The sequence below is a fragment of the Cryptomeria japonica genome, chromosome 4 (genome assembly GCF_030272615.1).
Source record: "Cryptomeria japonica chromosome 4, Sugi_1.0, whole genome shotgun sequence".
Classification (NCBI taxonomy): domain Eukaryota; kingdom Viridiplantae; phylum Streptophyta; class Pinopsida; order Cupressales; family Cupressaceae; genus Cryptomeria; species Cryptomeria japonica.
Genome location: NC_081408.1, coordinates 664,898,004 through 664,918,506, shown reverse-complemented (window position 1 = coordinate 664,918,506; position 20,503 = coordinate 664,898,004).

Below are 20,503 nucleotides of genomic sequence, written 5' to 3'. Positions count from 1 at the left end.
TCCTTATCCTAACCTTCAATAGGTGTGGGTATTCTCCCCTTGAGACACATGACACTTTGGCCACATGTCTCCTCTCTTGGACACTTTCCCTCTTATGAGCAAGGCTCCTTGACATTTGTCACCACAGAGATGCCAAGTGCCCCTTCCTCCAACCTCTTGTCCAACCTCCTCCAATTTCACCCTTGATATCTTCAGACTCAATCTTGACCGTTGATTCCTGCCGCCTCACCCCTGGCCTTGGAAATCCTATAAATATCCCCCATTTTGGAGCACAAAGGATCCCATCTCATTATCAATTTAGGCATTGTTACTATAGGCATATCATTTGAGCATTGTTGTTATAGGCAATTGCATTAGCTTAATTTGATCATTTTCTAGCATAATTGTTAAATCATGTCGCTTAATCAATCTCTTTTCTAGCTTAATTGCATCATCATCATAGCTTAATCATGCATATCATTAGCTTAATTAGACTTTTGAATCAATCTAGCATAATTAATCTCATCTAGCTTGCATATCATTATCATTTCAAATCCTCCGTCTAGGTGTAGTCAAGTCACTAGGATTGCTTATCCAGATCTGAGAGAAAATCTATACTCGCATCTCTTAGGAGGCAATAGGTCACTTTGTCATGGTTCACCTTTCATTTTCTTTTAATTTTCTAACCATGCTTGTAATGATCTATTGAGTGTTTGTGTTGTAGCTGCAGGTACCACACTTCACAGGCACGACAACTATACACAAATTGAAAATGTCTTCGATGATACGCTGATGATCATGTCCTGAGACAAATTTGCACATATTAATGATTAATTTACAGACAATAGACAAGAAAAAAATCATGTTCCTTCCTTATTCCTCTAGCCAGAGACATCATGGAGTCACTTAGAAATCATGATAGCGAAAATTAAGATAGAAAAGTTGAACCAAAGTGTTAAAAGCATTATCCAAAAGATATCATCTATTGAAAAGTGTGTGATGTGCTTAGATTGATATTTGGTATTTTGATGGTTGACAATTTGATATCGTGTTCAACATTGGATGTGTCTTAGTTTTTGCTTGACAAGAGTTGCCTAACTATTGTTCTTCCTATTTGATTAAGCTCAAAATGATTGAAAATTTTGCTCCCAACTAGGTGCAGGATTTTGCGCCCAGTCTGGAAACCAACTTTATTATGATATTCCCAATGATCCAAACCATGGTGAGAAACCGGCTGCGATGCCTGCATATGTACAAAGGCTTATGATGGATATGAATAGCGCTGATGGAAATGAATGCAAGCGGAAGGATGCAAGAACCAATAGATGGAAGAGCTAGCTGACAGATAGCGCTTGTTTGCCAAGTTTTTACCATCTGTTTTTATTGCACTTTTTCTCATATTTTTTTTTTTTTAATTTTCTCATTGTTTTTGGATTTTTCTGCTTTTTCACCGTTTTTTGGATTTTTTTTGCTTTTTCAGACATGAAACTTCTTCAGATGCATGCTATTGATGGGTTCCTTGAGCTAATTCCCATCCTGTGTTGAGAGCTAATATGCTCCTGACCTAAATACTGTTGTGACCACAAACGAACCTAACTAGTTTGGTTCAAACTTCCCTTTCTTTTCTCGATCTGATTGGTTTCGTGGATTTTCCTTTAGTACTAGTTCCCCAACTTGAAAGGCTCGTGGTTTTACCTTGTGATTATAACTTCGGCACATTCTTTGATGATATACTTTTAAATGATCAAAGGCATTTTGTCTTCATTCATGGATCAATTCTAACTCTTGCAATCTAGATACTTGTTGTTCATCATCAGGGATAAGGCATTTTAATGATACTCGTAGAGAAGGTATCTCCACTTCTATTGACAGTATTTCTTTTGATCCATAGACAAGAGAGAAAGGTGTGGCACCTGTTGGTGTGAGGATACTGGTACGGTAGACCCATAGAGTAGAGTTCAATTGAATATGCCAATCTCTGCTAGCATCATTCACTATCATTTTGAGGATTTTCAAAATAGTTTTATTTGATGCTTCTGCTTGCCCATTCCCTTGTGGATAGTAGGGCGTGGAAAATCTGTGTTGGATCTTGAATTTCTCACATAGCTCTTGGACATCCTGATTCTTGAATGGTCGCCCATTATCAGTGATAATGGTCATGGGTATACCGTAGCGACAAATGATGTAGTTCAAGATAAATGCATCAATTTGTTTTCCTGTGATATTGATGAGAGGTACTGCATCAATCCATTTTGTGAAATATTCTGTAGCTACAAGGATGAATTTATGACCATTTGATGAAGAAGGATTTATCTTTCCTACTAGATCAAGACCCCATTGGCAGAAAGGCTAAGATGTTGCCAAAGCATGAATTTCTTGTGCTGGTGCATGAATCAAATTCCCATGGATTCGACATTGTTTGCATGTTTTAGCTATTTGAAAAGAATCTCGTTCCATAGTTGGCCAATAATAGCCCAAGCTTATGAGTTTTTCGAAAGGGTAAGACCACTTGAATGAGTGTCACAAATGCCGTTATGGACTTCATTTAAGGCCTTCTCAGATTCTTCTTGTTCGAGACATCTTAAAAGAGTACCGTCTAGACCTCGTTTAAAAAGGGTATCTGCGATGAGAGTATAATGGGAGGATTGGCGAATAAAGTTTCTCTTTTGGTTCTTTGATAGGTCAGGAGGGAGGATATTATCTTTCAAGTATGTATAAGTTTGGCCATAGCGGGAGGAATCATGCCCAACAAGGTGACAAATAGTTTGGGAATCAGGACAATTATGTGCAGGGTAAAACAACTCTTCCACCAGGAATTCGTAATGCTCTTGATTTTCCTGTGTCTGAAGGAGAGAAGAAAGTGTTGCCATGGCATTTGTTTCTTTGTTGTCATTCCTTGGAATCTACTGAAAAGTTATTTCTACAAAATATTTCTTGACATCATCAACCATCTTCTTATAAGGCATTAGATTTTCATCCTTTGTTTGATAATTGTCATTGATTTGATTGATGACGAGCTGAGAGTCTCCAAAGACTTGAAGTTGTGTAATGTTCCATTCTATAGCCATTTTGATACCTGTAACCAAAGCTTCATATTCTGCTATATTGTTGGTACATGGAAAACTTAATTTGTACGCTTTTGAAATTGTGTGAGCTTGTGGCGCGATGAATAGAATTTCTGCTCTTGATCCATGCCGTGTATATGAACCATCAAAGTATAATTGCCATGTTTTTGTGGTGACCGTTAGGATATCAGCATCGAGAAACTCAATCTGTAAAGGACGATCATCTTGAAGTGGCACCTCTGCTAGTTGGTTTGCAATGACTTGTCCCTTGATAGCTTCTCTGCCCACATACTCAATATCAAACTCACTCAAGATCATGATCCATTTTGCTAATCTTCCTATTAATGTTGCCTTGCTGAGCAAATACTTCAATGGATCGATTTTAGCTATCAACTTGATGGAGTGAGATAGTAGGTAATGTCTTAATTTTTGAGAAGCAAAAACTACCACCAAGCATGCTTTTTCTGTTGGGAAATAGTTGAGCTCATATCCCACTAGTGTTCTGCTGATGTAGTAAATGGCTCGTTCTTTTCCTTCATTATCCTGTTGTGCGAGCATAACTCCTAATAATACTTCGGTGGTCGATACATAAATTAACAACGACTTTCCTGGAGTTGGCGACATTAGGACAGGTGGTTGCATGAGATAGGCCTTGATCTTATTGAATGTGTCCTCACATTGGTGGTGCCACTTGAAATTAACATTTTTGTGCAATAGATAAGTAAATAGTTGACATTTATCTGCTAGTTGAGAAACAAATCTTCTGATTGACTAGAGTTTTCCTTGGAGTGATCTGAGTTGACTGATATTCCTGGGAGATGCCATTTCCATGATTGCTTTGAACTTAGCTGGATCTACTTTGATACCTCTAGTTGAAACAATGTATCCCAATAGCTTGCCTAAAGTGACACCAAAGGCACATTTCTTAGGATTTAGTTGTAGCTTGTACTGTTCTAACTGGTCAAAAATCTTTTCCAGTATCCCTATATGTTCTTCTCTATTGTATTATTTGGCCAAGATGTCATCCACATAGTCTTCCATGAATGTATGCATCATGTCATGGAATATCATTGTCATATCTCTTAGATATGTGGCACCTGCATTGTTTAGTCCAAAAGACATGACGTTCTAGTAGAAAGTACCCCACAGACATGTGAAAGCTATCTTTTCTTGATCTTCAGGTGCTATTTTAATCTGATTGTATTCGAAGAAACCATCCATTAGAGAATACATGGAGTGTCCAACAATTAAATCCACAATGATGTCAATGTTAGGCAAAGGAAAGTCATCCTTTGGACATGCATTATTAAGATCTCTAAAGTTTGTGCATACTCTGATACTTTTTTCTGGTTTGGAAACATGAACGATGTTTGATACCCATTGAGGATATGCTATAGGTTTGATGAATCATACATCCAGTAATTTCTTTAATTCTGCTTTGACCAGGAGAGCAATATGTGGATGCATCTTCCTTAATTTCTGTTTAACTGGTTTGGCTCTTGGACTGACATTTAAGTGATGCATAATAAGCTCTGGATCCAACCCTGGCATGTCTGCATATGACCAGGCAAAAATGATTTGCCGTCGTTTGAAGAATTCCATATATTGTTGCATTTCTTGTTTTGACAAAGAAGTTGCTAGATGTAGGATCTTTGGTTTCTCTGTTGTCCCTGTAGCGTAGAAATTAGGATTCATCACAAGACAAGTATATCAATCAAAACACAAGACATGCTAGCTCAATCAAAAGAACACTCATTGAAATGAACCTAATTCCAAAGCACATTCAATAGAGGTATGGAAACAAAGTATTCAAAATGAAAATTATGCAAACCAGACGTAGAATTGAACACTCCTTCCATGCGGCTCCATTGTTGTTCTTTCCTCTTCAATGGGTTTGTGGATCTCACCTACAAGTGCTCACACAATTGAAAGCAAAAAGTTCAAGAGTACTAGAAACAAAAATTCGGTAGTTTGACAGAAATTCGGGATTCATGAGGCGATTCAAGGGGTTTGATTGAAGAAAATTATCCAATTTATAGAGAAATTGGAGAAATGACAAAATTGGCATGATGCCATTCAAATAGAAATTGCAAATCAATATGACAAATTATGACAAATTATGCATTTCCATGCACAATTTGATTGATTGATTATGACACATTTCATGTCAAAATTGATTGATTAATCAATTATGACAATTTCATGACAAATTGAAATGCCACTCCCATAGAATTAGGAGATGAATTAGGAGGGAAAAAGAATTAGAAATTTGAAAATTAGGAAATTGAAATTGATGACAAATTAGGAATTTGAAATTAGAAATTGATGAAAAATAGGATTTAGGAATTAGTGAATTAATTAATAATTTTTCATTTATTAATCAATTCACAAAGAAGAATAATTAGCCAATTAAATAAAGATTTAATTGTAATGAGAAGACTTAGGATAAATAAGTAAATTATTTAATCCTACAGGAAGAAATGGCAAATTAGGTTAAATGAATAAATCATAAAACCCTAGAAGACGAATTAGAAATGCGAAAAATGACAATTAGGTCTTGATTAAAGATAATTAATGTCATGATTTTGAATTGATGAATGATCAATGCGATAAACGATTTGATTGAAAAATGCGCCAATTGACGAGGAACAATGACAAATTGATCCAAATTGACATAATTGAGACAGACAACGATCGATGACAAATCGGTCGCAAAATGACAAAATTGACAAGTGGACAAGGATCGACAACAAAATAGATTGCAAGATGACAAGATAATGACCACGATCGATGACAAATCGATCGCCAAAATGACAAGATTGATAACGACCACGATCAATGACAAATTGATCGCAAGATGACAAGATTGAACATGACAACGATCGATGACAAATCGATCGTTAAAATGACAAGATTGAAGGATTGATGATAAATCGACAAGATTGAAGAGAGGACAAAACCCTAATTAGGATTGACGATGTCCAAAATGATAAGATTGATGATAAGATTGATAAGAGAACAATGATTGATGACAAATGAATACGCACATTGATGCGACAGAGTAAAATCGATCAAAATCATGACTGGATAATGTTGTCGACAAGACCAAATTTGAGGACGAGGTGATTGAAGAATGTAGAAGAATGACTCGATGTTCGCAAATGATAAAGACCAAGTGCGTGACATAGGAGAAATGTTAATGCAACGCAAAAACCTAAAATGAGGCAATGCGCAAATGTTAAAGTATGACCTCGCAAGCGTTGACCATTTTTGGGTGTCTACATTTTGCCCCTCTTTGAGACAATGCGATTTTAAGCATTGTTTCAAAGAACAATAACTAAATGCCCCAGACAATAATAATGACATATGCATGCGCCCTCGAGGAATTGGCCGGAAACATGGGGAAAAGAGGCCAATTGATCGATAAAAATGATAGGATCGAACGGACTGAAAATCGGATATCGGATGCATGACAGACAATCAATTTAATATGCACAAGACCGTGACCAACATAAGATGAAGAGGATGCACGTCCATCTATGCAATGACAAAGAGCTATAAATGGGACCAAGAGGGTGAAAATGACTCATTTGCACTAGCTAAAGAGGAGGATTTGTTGCTCTGGACAAGGACACTTGCAGACAGATGGCGAACATTCCAAGGGCAGATCACCTCGGAGAACGTGTACGCACATTCAGACGACCGGAGGACGCAGGAGCAGCGGTATGTATCTCAAAAACCCATGTTTTGAATATCATGAATTTAACACATTTGCAGGACATTGCGGGGTGAGGAGGACAGAGGGAGCACCCAGTGACAGAGGCACGTACTCCTTATGACAGACAGTGGACATTATGTAGTTTGACATGTTGTAGTCAGCCTGCGGGCCATACTTAGGACAGACAGTCCGATTTTGTACTCCGACATTATTATGATATGTGATATGATATGCATCGATATGATGGATGCAATATGTTATGATTTATGTTATTTTGCATGTATGGATGACTTATGTACTTGTTTATGAACATGTATGGATGCATTTTTATGTATTTTTTATGGATTTATGAAATGAAATGGATAAAATGCTTGATGTAATATGTGTGATGGAATTGTACTAACCAAATGGATGCAGGATGCAACATATGTGCTTGGATATCGGAGCACTAGACCGAACTGACTATCCGACTGGACGGAAGAAATGTTAGTAAGAAGAAATGAGATAGAAGACAGTTAGAGATGATGAAAATTTGCTTTCAGTAATGCACTTTGTAGGTGAGAACCTTTATTTTTATTTAGCAAAATGGATGCGTAGCATCATGGCATTGAAGGCCAAAGCTGAAATGCAACCCGATTTGCATAAGACAGACACAGCATAAACAAATGACAATCACAATCAAAAAAAGAAAAGGATCATGAGCCATCCCGGTCACTCTAAATCACTTAGTGACATCATCGAGCAACATAGGAACATGATCGAAGATAAATCAATAAAAAGATAAGATGCGCAAATTCAAACAAACAAACAAACATCTTGATCTTCATTGTCAAAAGTTGAACGTGCTGATAGGACGATCATGCTGTCTGGTTTCAGGAAATGTGGTACCCCGTCTAAGAAAGGACACAGTCTGGTTTCGAGTATACCACACCCTGTATAAGACCCATGATAATGTGACAAGGACAAATGATTTTTTAATGCAGATATTCGATTGATAAGACAATTTGGATCAGTTTGAATGCTTGGTTTGAGTTGAAAAAGTTCATCTGTTAATGCATGATTTCATTAAGGCACAACGTTTGATTGCAAGTCGTTGGATGTATACTCAGTGATTTGTCGATGCATAAAGGGAATACTTTATTGCAAAAATGCGTGTTTTTGTTTTTGTTTTGCTTTTCGAGTTTTACAATTTTTTTTGTGTTCATTTTTTCAGGACTTTATATGATTTTTTTGACTTTTTTTTTCAGGACATTTTTCAAATTTTTAAGACTTTTTTCAGGACTTTTTTTTTTTTTATGGATTTATTTCAGGACATTTTTCAATTTTTTTTGGTTTATTTCAGGACATTTTTCAATTTTTAGGAATTTTTTCAGGACATTTTTCAAATTTTTATGAGATTTTTTTTTTTCAGGCTTTTTTCAATTTTTATGACTTTTTCAAATTTTGCCCCCAGTGTCTAGCAAGGCAAGGAATATGACAAGTGAATAAATAGGCTTGCTAAAATGATGGTGGATAGAGGGAAGACAAAGGCCTTTTATTATGGAGACAACGCAGATGCAATTTCCAAGAGCTATTGCGTGATGGGACAAGACACTGGATATGACGATGTAAAGCAGTGACATGGCATGAGGGACATGTCAAGAGGTTTTTGAAACCATGTTTAAATTTTGTGTCCTTATGTCAGATCAAGATCAAGGAATGAAACAGAGTGTATGGATAGCGATAAGATATGGATAGGATAAGCAAGACCAAGAATGGATAAGGGACATGGACTGAAGGTCAGGATAGGCTAAGGGATAGTGGCAGAAAGTTGCAATAAGACAGGGAATATGGATGAAAGGTTGTAATAAGCAAATGGATAAATGACCAAAAGCTATGATGGACTAAAAGCTGCAAACAAGATACATGATGCTCATGATGATCGTCAGCCTTGTCAAGATCAAATGTGGAAAGAGGAAATTGGACATGAGGGACAATAGGATATGAAGGGTAATGACAGGGGTTTGATAGGATAATGGAACAATGAAGGACAAAAGGATATGAAGGAGGAAACCTGCCCCCAAGTGTGGTGTGCAAGAAGTTCATAAATTACGCATGATGCCTGTTTGCCAGGTTTTCATCATGGTACTTGCCCAAAGCGCCCGTTTGCCAGGTTTTCACCAATGGACGAATTATTTTTTCTTGACTTTTTTCTTCTTTTTCTTTTTTTACTTTTTTTTTTTTGACTTTTTCAATAGGAGATGGACACATGATAGGGGATGGAAGAAGGACTCAAGCGTCTTTTTATTGGGATAGTAGCCTTGAAAAGAATGGACCATGACCTTTAAAAGTATGCTCAAAGACGTTGGTAGGATAAGGACATGGAAAATGAGATGACACTAAGGCCAGGATTTACACAAAGGATTGGATCAAAGGGATGGAAGGATGGAAAATATGCATTGGATAATGGATAGGGTATTGGAAGAATTGGGCTTGAGTGGATGGAAATGAAGGCAAGATCGACATTGGCACACACCTTGAGGGGTGATGGACTGATGGAGGAAAAGTGGTTGTTGGATATTGAGATTTTGATGGAGGAATAGCGTGGGATTTTGGGACATAAGGGCCCAAAATTGATGAAGGAGGTGATGGAGAAATAGACTCGGAATGTTTGGATGGAGGAATAGCAATTTTGGATGCCAAGTTGGATTTTTCTTTCGGCTTTTGTGCTTCAAGGAGCCGCTTAGGGATCCACATGGTTTTTGATTTTTCATGCTTTTGTGGTTCCTTAGAGTGCATTGCTTGCACAAGGGATTTAGGAACCCATATATATTTTGACTTTGCTTTATTTTTCTCTGTGGGCCTTTGTGGCCTTTTGGATATATATTTTTCTTTATAGATCATATTGTTCTTTGTTTTGACATGTCGATTATATTGGACATGTTGATCCTTGAATACATGTGGATTGCTAGACTTATGACTTTTACACTTGGCATCCAAATTGCTTGGAGGGGGAAAGGAATGTTGGTGTGGATGGGAATGATATGGAGGCATGTGGGATGGATGGAAGGTTCTCCAAGATGTGTGCCTTTGCTGATGTTGCATAGGAGATGGAGGGATATAGGGACCTAGAATGGATGGAAGCGATGATGGGGAAGGTGGACATTTGGATTTTGACTTTGAAGGGATACCAATGCCTTGAGTGTGAGCTCTGTAACCATGACCATTAGTATATTCTTTGATATGAAGGGGTTCTTGCTTGTGAAGGTCTACTTCTTTGCCTTTATGAATATCTTGACTTGTAGGATACTCTTTTCTTTGGGAAAAAGACGAGAGTCCATTATGAGGTGGATGTGATATGAGAGAAATAAGGAGATCTTGAAGTGGATCGGATTGCACCAAAGTGGAAGAACCCATTATGCATGTAGGGGGTTCATGAACATCTTGCACTGACACGTTAGAATCATGAGGGGTATCAGGATCATGAGGGGGACTAGGAGTGTGTAGTGGACATGGCTCAATGACAGGCTCTTCAAGAGATAGAATGGGGGGAATAATGGGATCATCAAAAGAAATGCGATCTTGGAGTGTATATGGAGCATTAAGACAAGGAGATGGAGGAACAAGTGAATCTTGTGGAGGATTTAAAGGAATAATTTGATCTTGACAAGGAGGAATATCATTGGAATCCTCTTTAAAGGTGCTTTGCTCTTGACTTTCAATGGGATCATCATAAAGGATGGAAAGGATATCTTGATCTTTCTCAGGAAGTGGAATGTCAATGGGATTTGAAAGGACATGGTGTTCATGAAATGGAAGGGGATCATTTGGGATTGGATGGACTAGGATATCTTGATCTTACTTGGGGAATGGAATGTCAATAGGACTTTGGATATGATGGACAAGAATAGGAGAATCATCATGAGTTTCTGGGAAGATGGGGTCCTGGTCCACAATTGGATGGGATGATAAGTTTTCAGGATCTTGATCTTGATTTGCTTTAGGACTCATTTCTTCATGCTCTAAATTATCCTCTTGACATGGGGTTGGACTTTGGATATGCATGGAGGATTCTGACAAGGAATCAATGCTTTGGCATGAAGGGGATGCACTTTGAACATTTGCGATGGATTCTGGCAAGGAATCAATGCTTGAACATGAGGAAGAGGGACTTCGAATGGGGTCCTCTAAAACAGGTAATGGCAATAAAGTGCATGGTGGCATTGGGTCTTGTATTTCTGAAACATGACAAGGATGTGCATCATGAATTGGATTATCTTGGCAATCAATTATGGATAGCTCTTGGATAATTGCAGCCTTGGGTGTATTGTTTAATGAGGACAATATGGAAGGTTCTTGTGAAACTTTTAAAGGTGTAGGGATAGATGCCACTGGAGAGTCAATTTTCTTGCGGGGGGATGAGGCATTGCTAGACATAAGTGTATTATCTTTATCTTCCTCAAAAGAATCACTTAGTCGTTTCCTTAAGAGCATTGCAATAAGGCCACCCTTCTTTTTAGGTTTTGACATGATTGGACTTGGAATTTGAACTTGTTTTTGATTTGATGTCATGTTTTGATATTGGACTTGATGTTGATCAGATTGGTTTGACATGTTTGAAACTTGGGTTGGTGTGTGTTGCAACCTTTGTTTTTGAATGTTTTGTGGCAGTTGTTGACATTGATATGTTGATTGAACTTGAACTTGTTTTTGATTTGATGTCATTTTCTGATATTGAACTAGATGTTGATCATTTTGGTTTGACATGTTCAAAATTCGGCTTGGTGCATGTTGCAAGTCTTGTTTTTGAATTGGTGATTGTGGTTGTTGACATTGATATTCCACCATTGGTTGAACCATTTGTTGACATTGTATAGTTGGTTGGACATATTGTTGAAATTGAACCATTGGTTGTGTTGGTTGCATATGTTGAACAATTGGTTGTGTCATTGGTTGTGATGGTTGAAAATATGATTGATAGTAAACACCTTCTTGTTCTTGTTGTGGAGGCACATAATGTTGAAATTGATGTTGTCTCCTTTCTTGTAATTGTTTCATCATCTCTATTTGGGAGAGGAGAGCTGGTATGTCTGATCGTTCAAGAAGAGATCTTACATTAATTGGCTCAAAATTTGGATTTTGACCTAGAAATTTTTGAAACATTTTGGACATTTGAGATCTTATCTTCTCACTGTTTATCACTTTTTGCTCCAATATCTCCTTTTCTTGAGCTAGTTTCTCCTCTAGTTTTTGTATTTGGACATTTAAATCATCATGATAAGTTTGACCGATATTGCCTTGTTGTTGGGTTGGATATAATTGTGATTGCCTTGGATTAAAATTTGATTGCATTGTCGGTTGATATGTCAAACTTTGTTGCATCATTGGTGCTTGGAACCTTGTTTCAATAGACATGTCACTATGCAAATGCAATATTTTTGGAATTTTTCAAGTATAATGTATGATATGCAATTAAATGCAACCTAAATAAATGAAAATGCAATCTATGTTTTTGGTGTTTTTGAAGATTTTGACAAACTTTTGGAATGCAAATCTAAGAGAGACCCTTAGGATATTGGAATGATGTCTAGACCTCAAAGGACAAAAGGACTTAAATGGAAAAGGACAAGATGACAATGTCTCCCCTATATGCTTGGATACTAAGCTAGGTTTGACGAAATGATATTGATGACAAAAGGACAAAAGTTTGATAATGTCTAGACTTCCCAACAATGACTTAGGGTTTATCAAAGATTTGGATTACTCAAGTATGACAAGATCTAGGTTTGACACTATAAGCAAAAGGATAATTAATATGCAAATGATCTTAATATGATATGACAATGACTTAGGCTTAATGAAGAGACTTAGGGTATGGAAATATGAATGTATGACAATGGTATGACTTTAATGCAAGAGGACATATGCAAATGGATGACTTTTATTGATATGCAAAAGAGTATAACTTAGATGAAACTTAACCTTGATACTTGATAATGACTTTGAAAAATGCAACCTAGGATGAACCTAAATGCAAGTGACATAAGAGTTGAGACAAGTTTTTGAACAATGTTGGATAACCATGCTTGAAGGTGTGTTTGAATCTTGTTGAATTTTTGTTGGATGTTTGTTGGATGTTTGTTGGATGAATGTCTCTTGTGTTTAACCTTGTTTTAATCAATGTGTTTTGCTTTTGAAATGGGATAACATTCAACTTTTGACAATCAAAGAATACAAGATGTTATAACTTAGACTCAAGACAATCATGCTCATTTCCACATTCCTTATGGTAGGCAAAGACATTAGGTACTTGAGAGGTAGACTCATTATGAGATTCAAGGAGAATACATAGATGCTTGACCCCACGGGCTCCCCTCCACGACACTCACTTCTCAGGGCAGCCAAGCATCAGTCCCCATGGAATCTCCCCATGGCGAACTTAGTATCTGTTCCAAGTATCCAAATTTGTCCTTCTCAAGCAACTAGAAGGGTTTTTGGCCTCTAAAAACAAGGTGTGTAGTAAGGATTTCTGTTAAGCATTACTCCTTGATGTCATGCAAGCATGATTGAGACATTAAGCCCATCAAGATACCAAACAAATGTAGTCGCGCAAGCACGATTTAGACCAAGAGGCCCTACTTAGATGTTGGTATGAGAAAGAGTTCAAGGGTCATCACTTCCCAAGTAACTGCAATTCCCATGTAACACTTCCTTCAAAGCTTTCGCTCATCGGGTATTTTTTTATAGTGAGTTAGAATGCCAAGGAATTCTAGCCGTACTCACTTTGGGTCGTCCCCTTCTCACGATTATCACTTGCTTGCTAAAGCAAAGTGGTCGGGAAGGCAGACCCTCTAATGGAGACAAACAATCAACAACACAAGCATGGTATCGAAGATCTGGATTTTTGATCACCCTAAGAAGGATGAGAGCATACTCTCCTACTCCAATGTCATACTTAACAAACAAAGCAAACAAAGGTTCATTTCCACCTATTTATAAATCACTAAGTGCCTAATTAAAAATCTCAAACACACAATTTGGTTGTTTCTCCAAGGCAACCTGCAAAACCCAAGTTAGATGTTTGATTTGTTGTCTTTGACCATCGAATCTGCATAACACATGTTAGTAGTTTGATTTGTAGTCTTTGTCATGCGTATGCCAAGATCCTGCATAAATAATTAGTACCAAACTCCAAAGCACAGATGATCTGATTTATGAAAACTAGATTACAATTTCAGTCCACTTTGAGAAGGCATAACTTTCTCATCCTAGCTCCGAATTACAAACCATTTGATGCATTGGAAAGGTATTCAAATAATCTAGAACCAAATTTCGGAAACATCAATGATGTCTCATCATGTCTCCAACACCATATTTGTCCACAAATGCACCGAAGACCCTCAAAATTGCAATTTACTAAAACATATAAAATTTTTCAAGTAAAAACTGCATTTTTTACCTTTGTTCTGGACTTCACACAGGCGCAGAAGTTAGGACACAAGCGCAGTATGTCAAACACAAGCACAGAAGTATTCAACACAAGCGCAAGATGCTTCAACACAGGTGCAGAATGCTTCACACAGGCGCAGGATGTGTCCAGAATGCACTGCACGACTCTGTTTTTGAGTTTTTGACCTGCAAATCAACTTAGAAGCACTAAAAAACACAGTAAGATGGTTAGAAGGTTAGTATTCACGTCGGGTTCACCATTTAATGTAGCGTAGAAATTAGGATTCATCACAAGACAAGTATATCAATCAAAACACAAGACATGCTAGCTCAATCAAAAGAACACTCATTGAAATGAACCTAATTCCAAAGCACATTCAATAGAGGTATGGAAACAAAGTATTCAAAATGAAAATTATGCAAACCAGACGTAGAATTGAACACTCCTTCCATGTGTCTCCATTGTTGTTCTTTCCTCTTCAATGGGTTTGTGGATCTCACCTACAAGTGCTCACACAATTGAAAGCAAAAAGTTCAAGAGTACTAGAAACAAAAATTCGGTAGTTTGACAGAAATTCGGGATTCATGAGGCGATTCAAGGGGTTTGATTGAAGAAAATTATCCAATTTATAGAGAAATTGGAGAAATGACAAAATTGGCATGATGCCATTCAAATGGAAATTGCAAATCAATATGACAAATTATGACAAATTATGCATTTCCATGCACAATTTGATTGATTGATTATGACACATTTCATGTCAAAATTGATTGATTAATCAATTATGACAATTTCATGACAAATTGAAATGCCACTCCCATAGAATTAGGAGATGAATTAGGAGGGAAAAAGAATTAGAAATTTGAAAATTAGGAAATTGAAATTGATGACAAATTAGGAATTTGAAATTAGAAATTGATGAAAAATAGGATTTAGGAATTAGTGAATTAATTAATAATTTTTCATTTATTAATCAATTCACAAAGAAGAATAATTAGCCAATTAAATAAAGATTTAATTGTAATGAGAAGACTTAGGATAAATAAGTAAATTATTTAATCCTACAGGAAGAAATGGCAAATTAGGTTAAATGAATAAATCATAAAACCCTAGAAGACGAATTAGAAATGCGAAAAATGGCAATTAGGTCTTGATTAAAGATAATTAATGTCATGATTTTGAATTGATAAATGATCAATGCGATAAACGATTTGATTGAAAAATGCGCCAATTGACGAGGAACAATGACAAATTGATCCAAATTGACATAATTGAGACAGACAACGATCGATGACAAATCGGTCGCAAAATGACAAAATTGACAAGTGGACAAGGATCGACAACAAAATAGATTGCAAGATGACAAGATAATGACCACGATCGATGACAAATCGATCGCCAAAATGACAAGATTGATAACGACCACGATCAATGACAAATTGATCGCAAGATGACAAGATTGAACATGACAACGATCGATGACAAATCGATCGTTAAAATGACAAGATTGAAGGATTGATGATAAATCGACAAGATTGAAAAGAGGACAAAACCCTAATTAGGATTTACAATGTCCAAAATGATAAGATTGATGATAAGATTGATAAGAGAACAATGATTGATGACAAATGAATACGCACATTGATGCGACAGAGTAAAATCGATCAAAATCATGACTGGATAATGTTGTCGACGAGACCAAATTTGAGGACGAGGTGATTGAAGAATGTAGAAGAATGACTCGATGTTCACAAATGATAAAGACCAAGTGCGTGACATAGGAGAAATGTTAATGCAACGCAAAAACCTAAAATGAGGCAATGCGCAAATGTTAAAGTATGACCTCGCAAGCGTTGACCATTTTTGGGTGTCTACAGTCCCAATGTTAACTGCCTCTGTTGGTTCGATCAAAATCGATGACCTTTCTTGGTAGTACTCAGGTAAAGTGTCAAATCTCCCATCTTCCGACACCTCGAGGAGGTTTTCACTGTTAGATGCGTCCTTTCTTTTTACTTTTTCCTGATCTAATGTTGCCAAGAAATAGTTTTCAGCATTAGATATGATATTGTTTTCTCTATTTTCCTTTTTTGCGACTGGGAGATTTGGCACCCACTTGACTGGAAGATGTGTTGTTGAAATTCCTGGTGAAAGTTGTTGCGGGTTCGATTGCATTAAGATATACGGATATGGCATGGTTATTAGGAAATGTATCAATGGCAGTATGTCTTTCATTTTCCCAATCAATAAGTTCAAGGTGGATTAGAGGTAAGGGGTCATCAGGTTGAGATGTTTCAAGGGTATCAAGGGTCATGATAGAGATGTCAAAGTTTTCGATATGTATGTCAATGTCTAGAATGATACTCTCATCAAAATGACCTCACGCAAGGAGCTCTTGATCATCCTCAATTAAGTCCAAGTTAGTCGAATGTGATTCTAATTCAGGTGGGCTAATTCCTAACATAGGTGTGAACTACATCGACTCCTACATTTTCTTCAAAGCAATTTTCTTCAACTGATTCTTTAGAGTGATAGGAATCCCATTGCCATTCATTAGAATCTATCTCACTTGCAGCTTGTAATCTACAAATTTGTTCATATAGTATTTGATTTGTTTCTTCTACTTTTCTTGCTATATCTTTTCTTCTTTCATATTCAGCTTCTTCTGGACTAAGATTGACTTCTGTCAACCTTTCTATGAGCTCTCCTTGATTAGTACTAGGTTCGTGCTTGTTTTGATTGAGAGTTAGTGCTTCTTGGGAGGTGCTTTTAGTTTGTTTTTCCTGTTGATTTGAAGCTTGCTTCTTTTGCCATTTCTTGTTTGCTTATGTTTGTTGCTTGGTAGATGCTTCTTCCCTTTCAATTGCAAGTTGTTCTTGTCTGTTTTCATATTCATCTTGTTGTTGGCTAGAAGATGTGTCTTCTAGTAGAGCACAAACAAGACTCAATGAGCAAATGTTTAAGCCATCTCCACCATCTATTAGGGCATGTTTAATTCACGTCTTATGAATGAGGACTTCGATATGCAAGGGAGCATTATGGGGATGTTGTAAGGACATGTCTTTTTCGGTGAATGATAAGCAGTGAGGGGTTGTGAGATGTCCCACCATGGTTTGGAATTGATCTATATCAAGATCTTTGGACACTGTTGTATCTACTAATGCTCTTTCTAGAATTTATTTGTGTGCAGGTGAAAGCTTTAAAAGTTCTAAGATGGATATTTGCATGGGCATTTTCTGTAATTGATCCACTAGACTGTATTTTTTTGCCATGGATGACATGTTAGTGGTAGGACCCAACAAAACAACTTAGCTTTGCTTCTTGTGATAGCATGAACAAGTTCTTGATGTTGCTTTTCTTTAACTACAATCACATTTACCACATTATCATATGTATGAGCGTATTTTACCTTTGCTTTACCCTTACCATTATGTGTTGTTGATGTTTCACCCTTCTCATAGTTTGGAAGCAGAGTTTTAAAAGCTATATGAGATTCGTTTGTCGTATGTCCATCCACAGATTACTCCATTATCAATTAAGTCTTGGATGACATGTTTCAACCGCTGATAATTATCTGTGTGATGTCCCTTGTTTCGATGGAAATCACAATAATTGTTATCGTTCCACCAAGAGGGTTTCACTTGAGGTTCGTAGTTCCTTCCTTTTGGCAAAGTAATCAATTTGTTTGCGAGAAGTGTCTTTAGTGCTGACCCAAGTGGTTCACCAATGTTTGTAAATTTCCTTCGAAAGAAATTGTTGAAAGTTGATTTTTGGTCATTGTTGTTTTGTTCAGCTGCTACTGAGTGAGTGGATAAATTGAAAACTCTTTTTTTTTGGTTCTACATTGTTGTTATCCACTATTCCATCGTTGATGACATTTCAATTTCTATTCCAAAATTTGGGCTTATCATTGTTATTGTTGCTAATATTGTTGTTAGGAGGATTAACTCCTTCTTTGTATAGCTTCAACTCACCCTTCTTTACCATAACTTCTCCCATTTTGATACCATTATCAATCATTTTTTCAAAATTTTAATGGCATTGCATTTTGAGATGATAGCTCATTTGTCCATTTAGGTTGTCGATGAATATGTCTATTTTCTCGTATTTTGTCACTGTTCAAGGATAACATGAAGCTAACTGTCTCCATCTCTGTAGAAACGTCATGAAATGTTCTCCACTCTTTTGTTTAGTATTACATAAATCAATCATTGTTACCTCATGTTGGATGTTGTAAGAGTATTGTGAAACAAACTTATCCACCAATTCTGCGAATGATCTAATTCCAGGTGGAAGTTTGGTGAACCATTCCATAACTAGTCCACTTAAGCTCTTTAGAAATAATCTCATTAGGTAGGTATCTGTTGACATTATAGATGAATTGATTATGTGTTGCATTGATGTTTTGTCATTAATGTCAACACTAGCTGCTATGATTGGTTACTAGTAGATAGGTTTTGGTTACTGATAGAAGATCTAGTGTTATCGATAGAAAGGACTATCTGTTGGGCACTTTTAACATGTTTGGATCAATGAAGTATGTTTGATTTTATGTGTTACATGTTTCTAGAGTATGTTTTGGTCATCTGGTATTGACTTTGTGATCAAGGCTATCATACACTCCTGTAAACCCTTACGGGCATGGATTTAAGGTTTAACCGACAAAGATTTTACTAAGAAACCTTGATAGAATTCTAAGTGGTGTTGGTGCGGCTTCTAGATTGATTTCAGGATACTGAAGATGTTCTTTGATTGTGCCTAAACTGATTGAAGGCATCACTTTGGCGTGGTGGACCCAGATTAGGTCAGGTACCTATCTAGGTTATGGACTAGTATCACATTAACATGTTCTCTACACATTACCAAGATGATTTATGGATTGGTTATTGTTGTTCTGGTCTCAAGACGACATGACATATCATTGTAATATGGATGTATGCAATGATCTTATTGTAATATCTTTTAGGTGGCCGACCTAATTGGTTTAGGCCTTAGGGCTTGTATAAATTGATATAAGATCTCATTGTAGATCATGAATGAAGGGTATAGAATGGAAATGTAATGTTCATGGTCGTGGAATGCAATATCATATGCGAAGGAGATTTGGTCAATCATAGGTGATCAAATTGGGTTTAAAGAAGAGGTCAAAGGCCTCTGGTATTGAGCTTAACCGAGACTGTAATCAGGCATGGTAGATGCTATCTCTAGCAGTTCATTCTTTTGGATTGTTGTCCAATTATCTCAAGGTGGTTATAACCTCTCTGTAGTCAGTGATACTTTTTTGTAATGAGCTGTATGCTCTAGGTAGTGTGCCTTCCTGCATGTGCAAGCCCCTCATTGTATCACATACTTTCTGTAGAAGTATCATCTGATTGTGGGTAGGCTTCCCACCGTGGGTTTTCCCTTTTCGGGTTTTCCACATACAAATCATGGTGTTATGTGGTATGGTTTCATTATGTTGATTATCTGTTTTATTGTTAAGTTGTATTGTCTACCGGTATCTGTTTCTGCTATTTCGATACTTAATGTTTATATGCTCCGATTAAAGGTTATTAAGTGGTTTGATTGATATAATTTGTTAACAACCGATTCACCCCCCCTCTCAGTTTCTCACCGGTTATCCTAACAATTGGTATCAGAGCTTTGGTTCTTTTTTGCAGAAGCTTAACTGCTTGAGGAAGAACCTATGACAACTAACACTTCAAATCCACCGACAACTATTTTTAGAAGATAAATCCCTAAGCTTGATGGAACAAATTATGGGATATGGAAAATCTAAATGGAGACTCATCTTAGATGTCTTGGCAATGATATTTGGGAGATCACTGAGAAATGATACACACCTTATGATCCAACATCTGGCAATCCTGCTCCTACAAACTTGGACAAAAATATTGAAAATGATTGCAGAGCTAGAGAAGCCCTCATGTGTGCACTTACTGATCAACAAATCATGCGATTGACTGTTAAATCATCGACAAAGGTTATGTGGGATGAATTGCAAACTTTGAATGAAGGTGACCCTACTGTCAAAATTGCTAAACTTGATGGTTACCGGGCAAAGTATGAAAACTTGAAGATGAAAGATAATGAAAGAACTGTTGTATTTATGGAAATAGTAAATGAGATTGTCACGGGATTTCAATATTGCGGAGGATCTCTGAGTGAAGATGAAATAGTTTCCAAAGTCTTGAGAGCCCTTCCACCAGCTTACAAGATGAAGACAACAACAATTAATGAATTGAGAACAATGGCAAACACTTCAGTTAAGAGAGATATTTTGATTGGAAAATTATCTTCTTTTGAGCTTGAAGA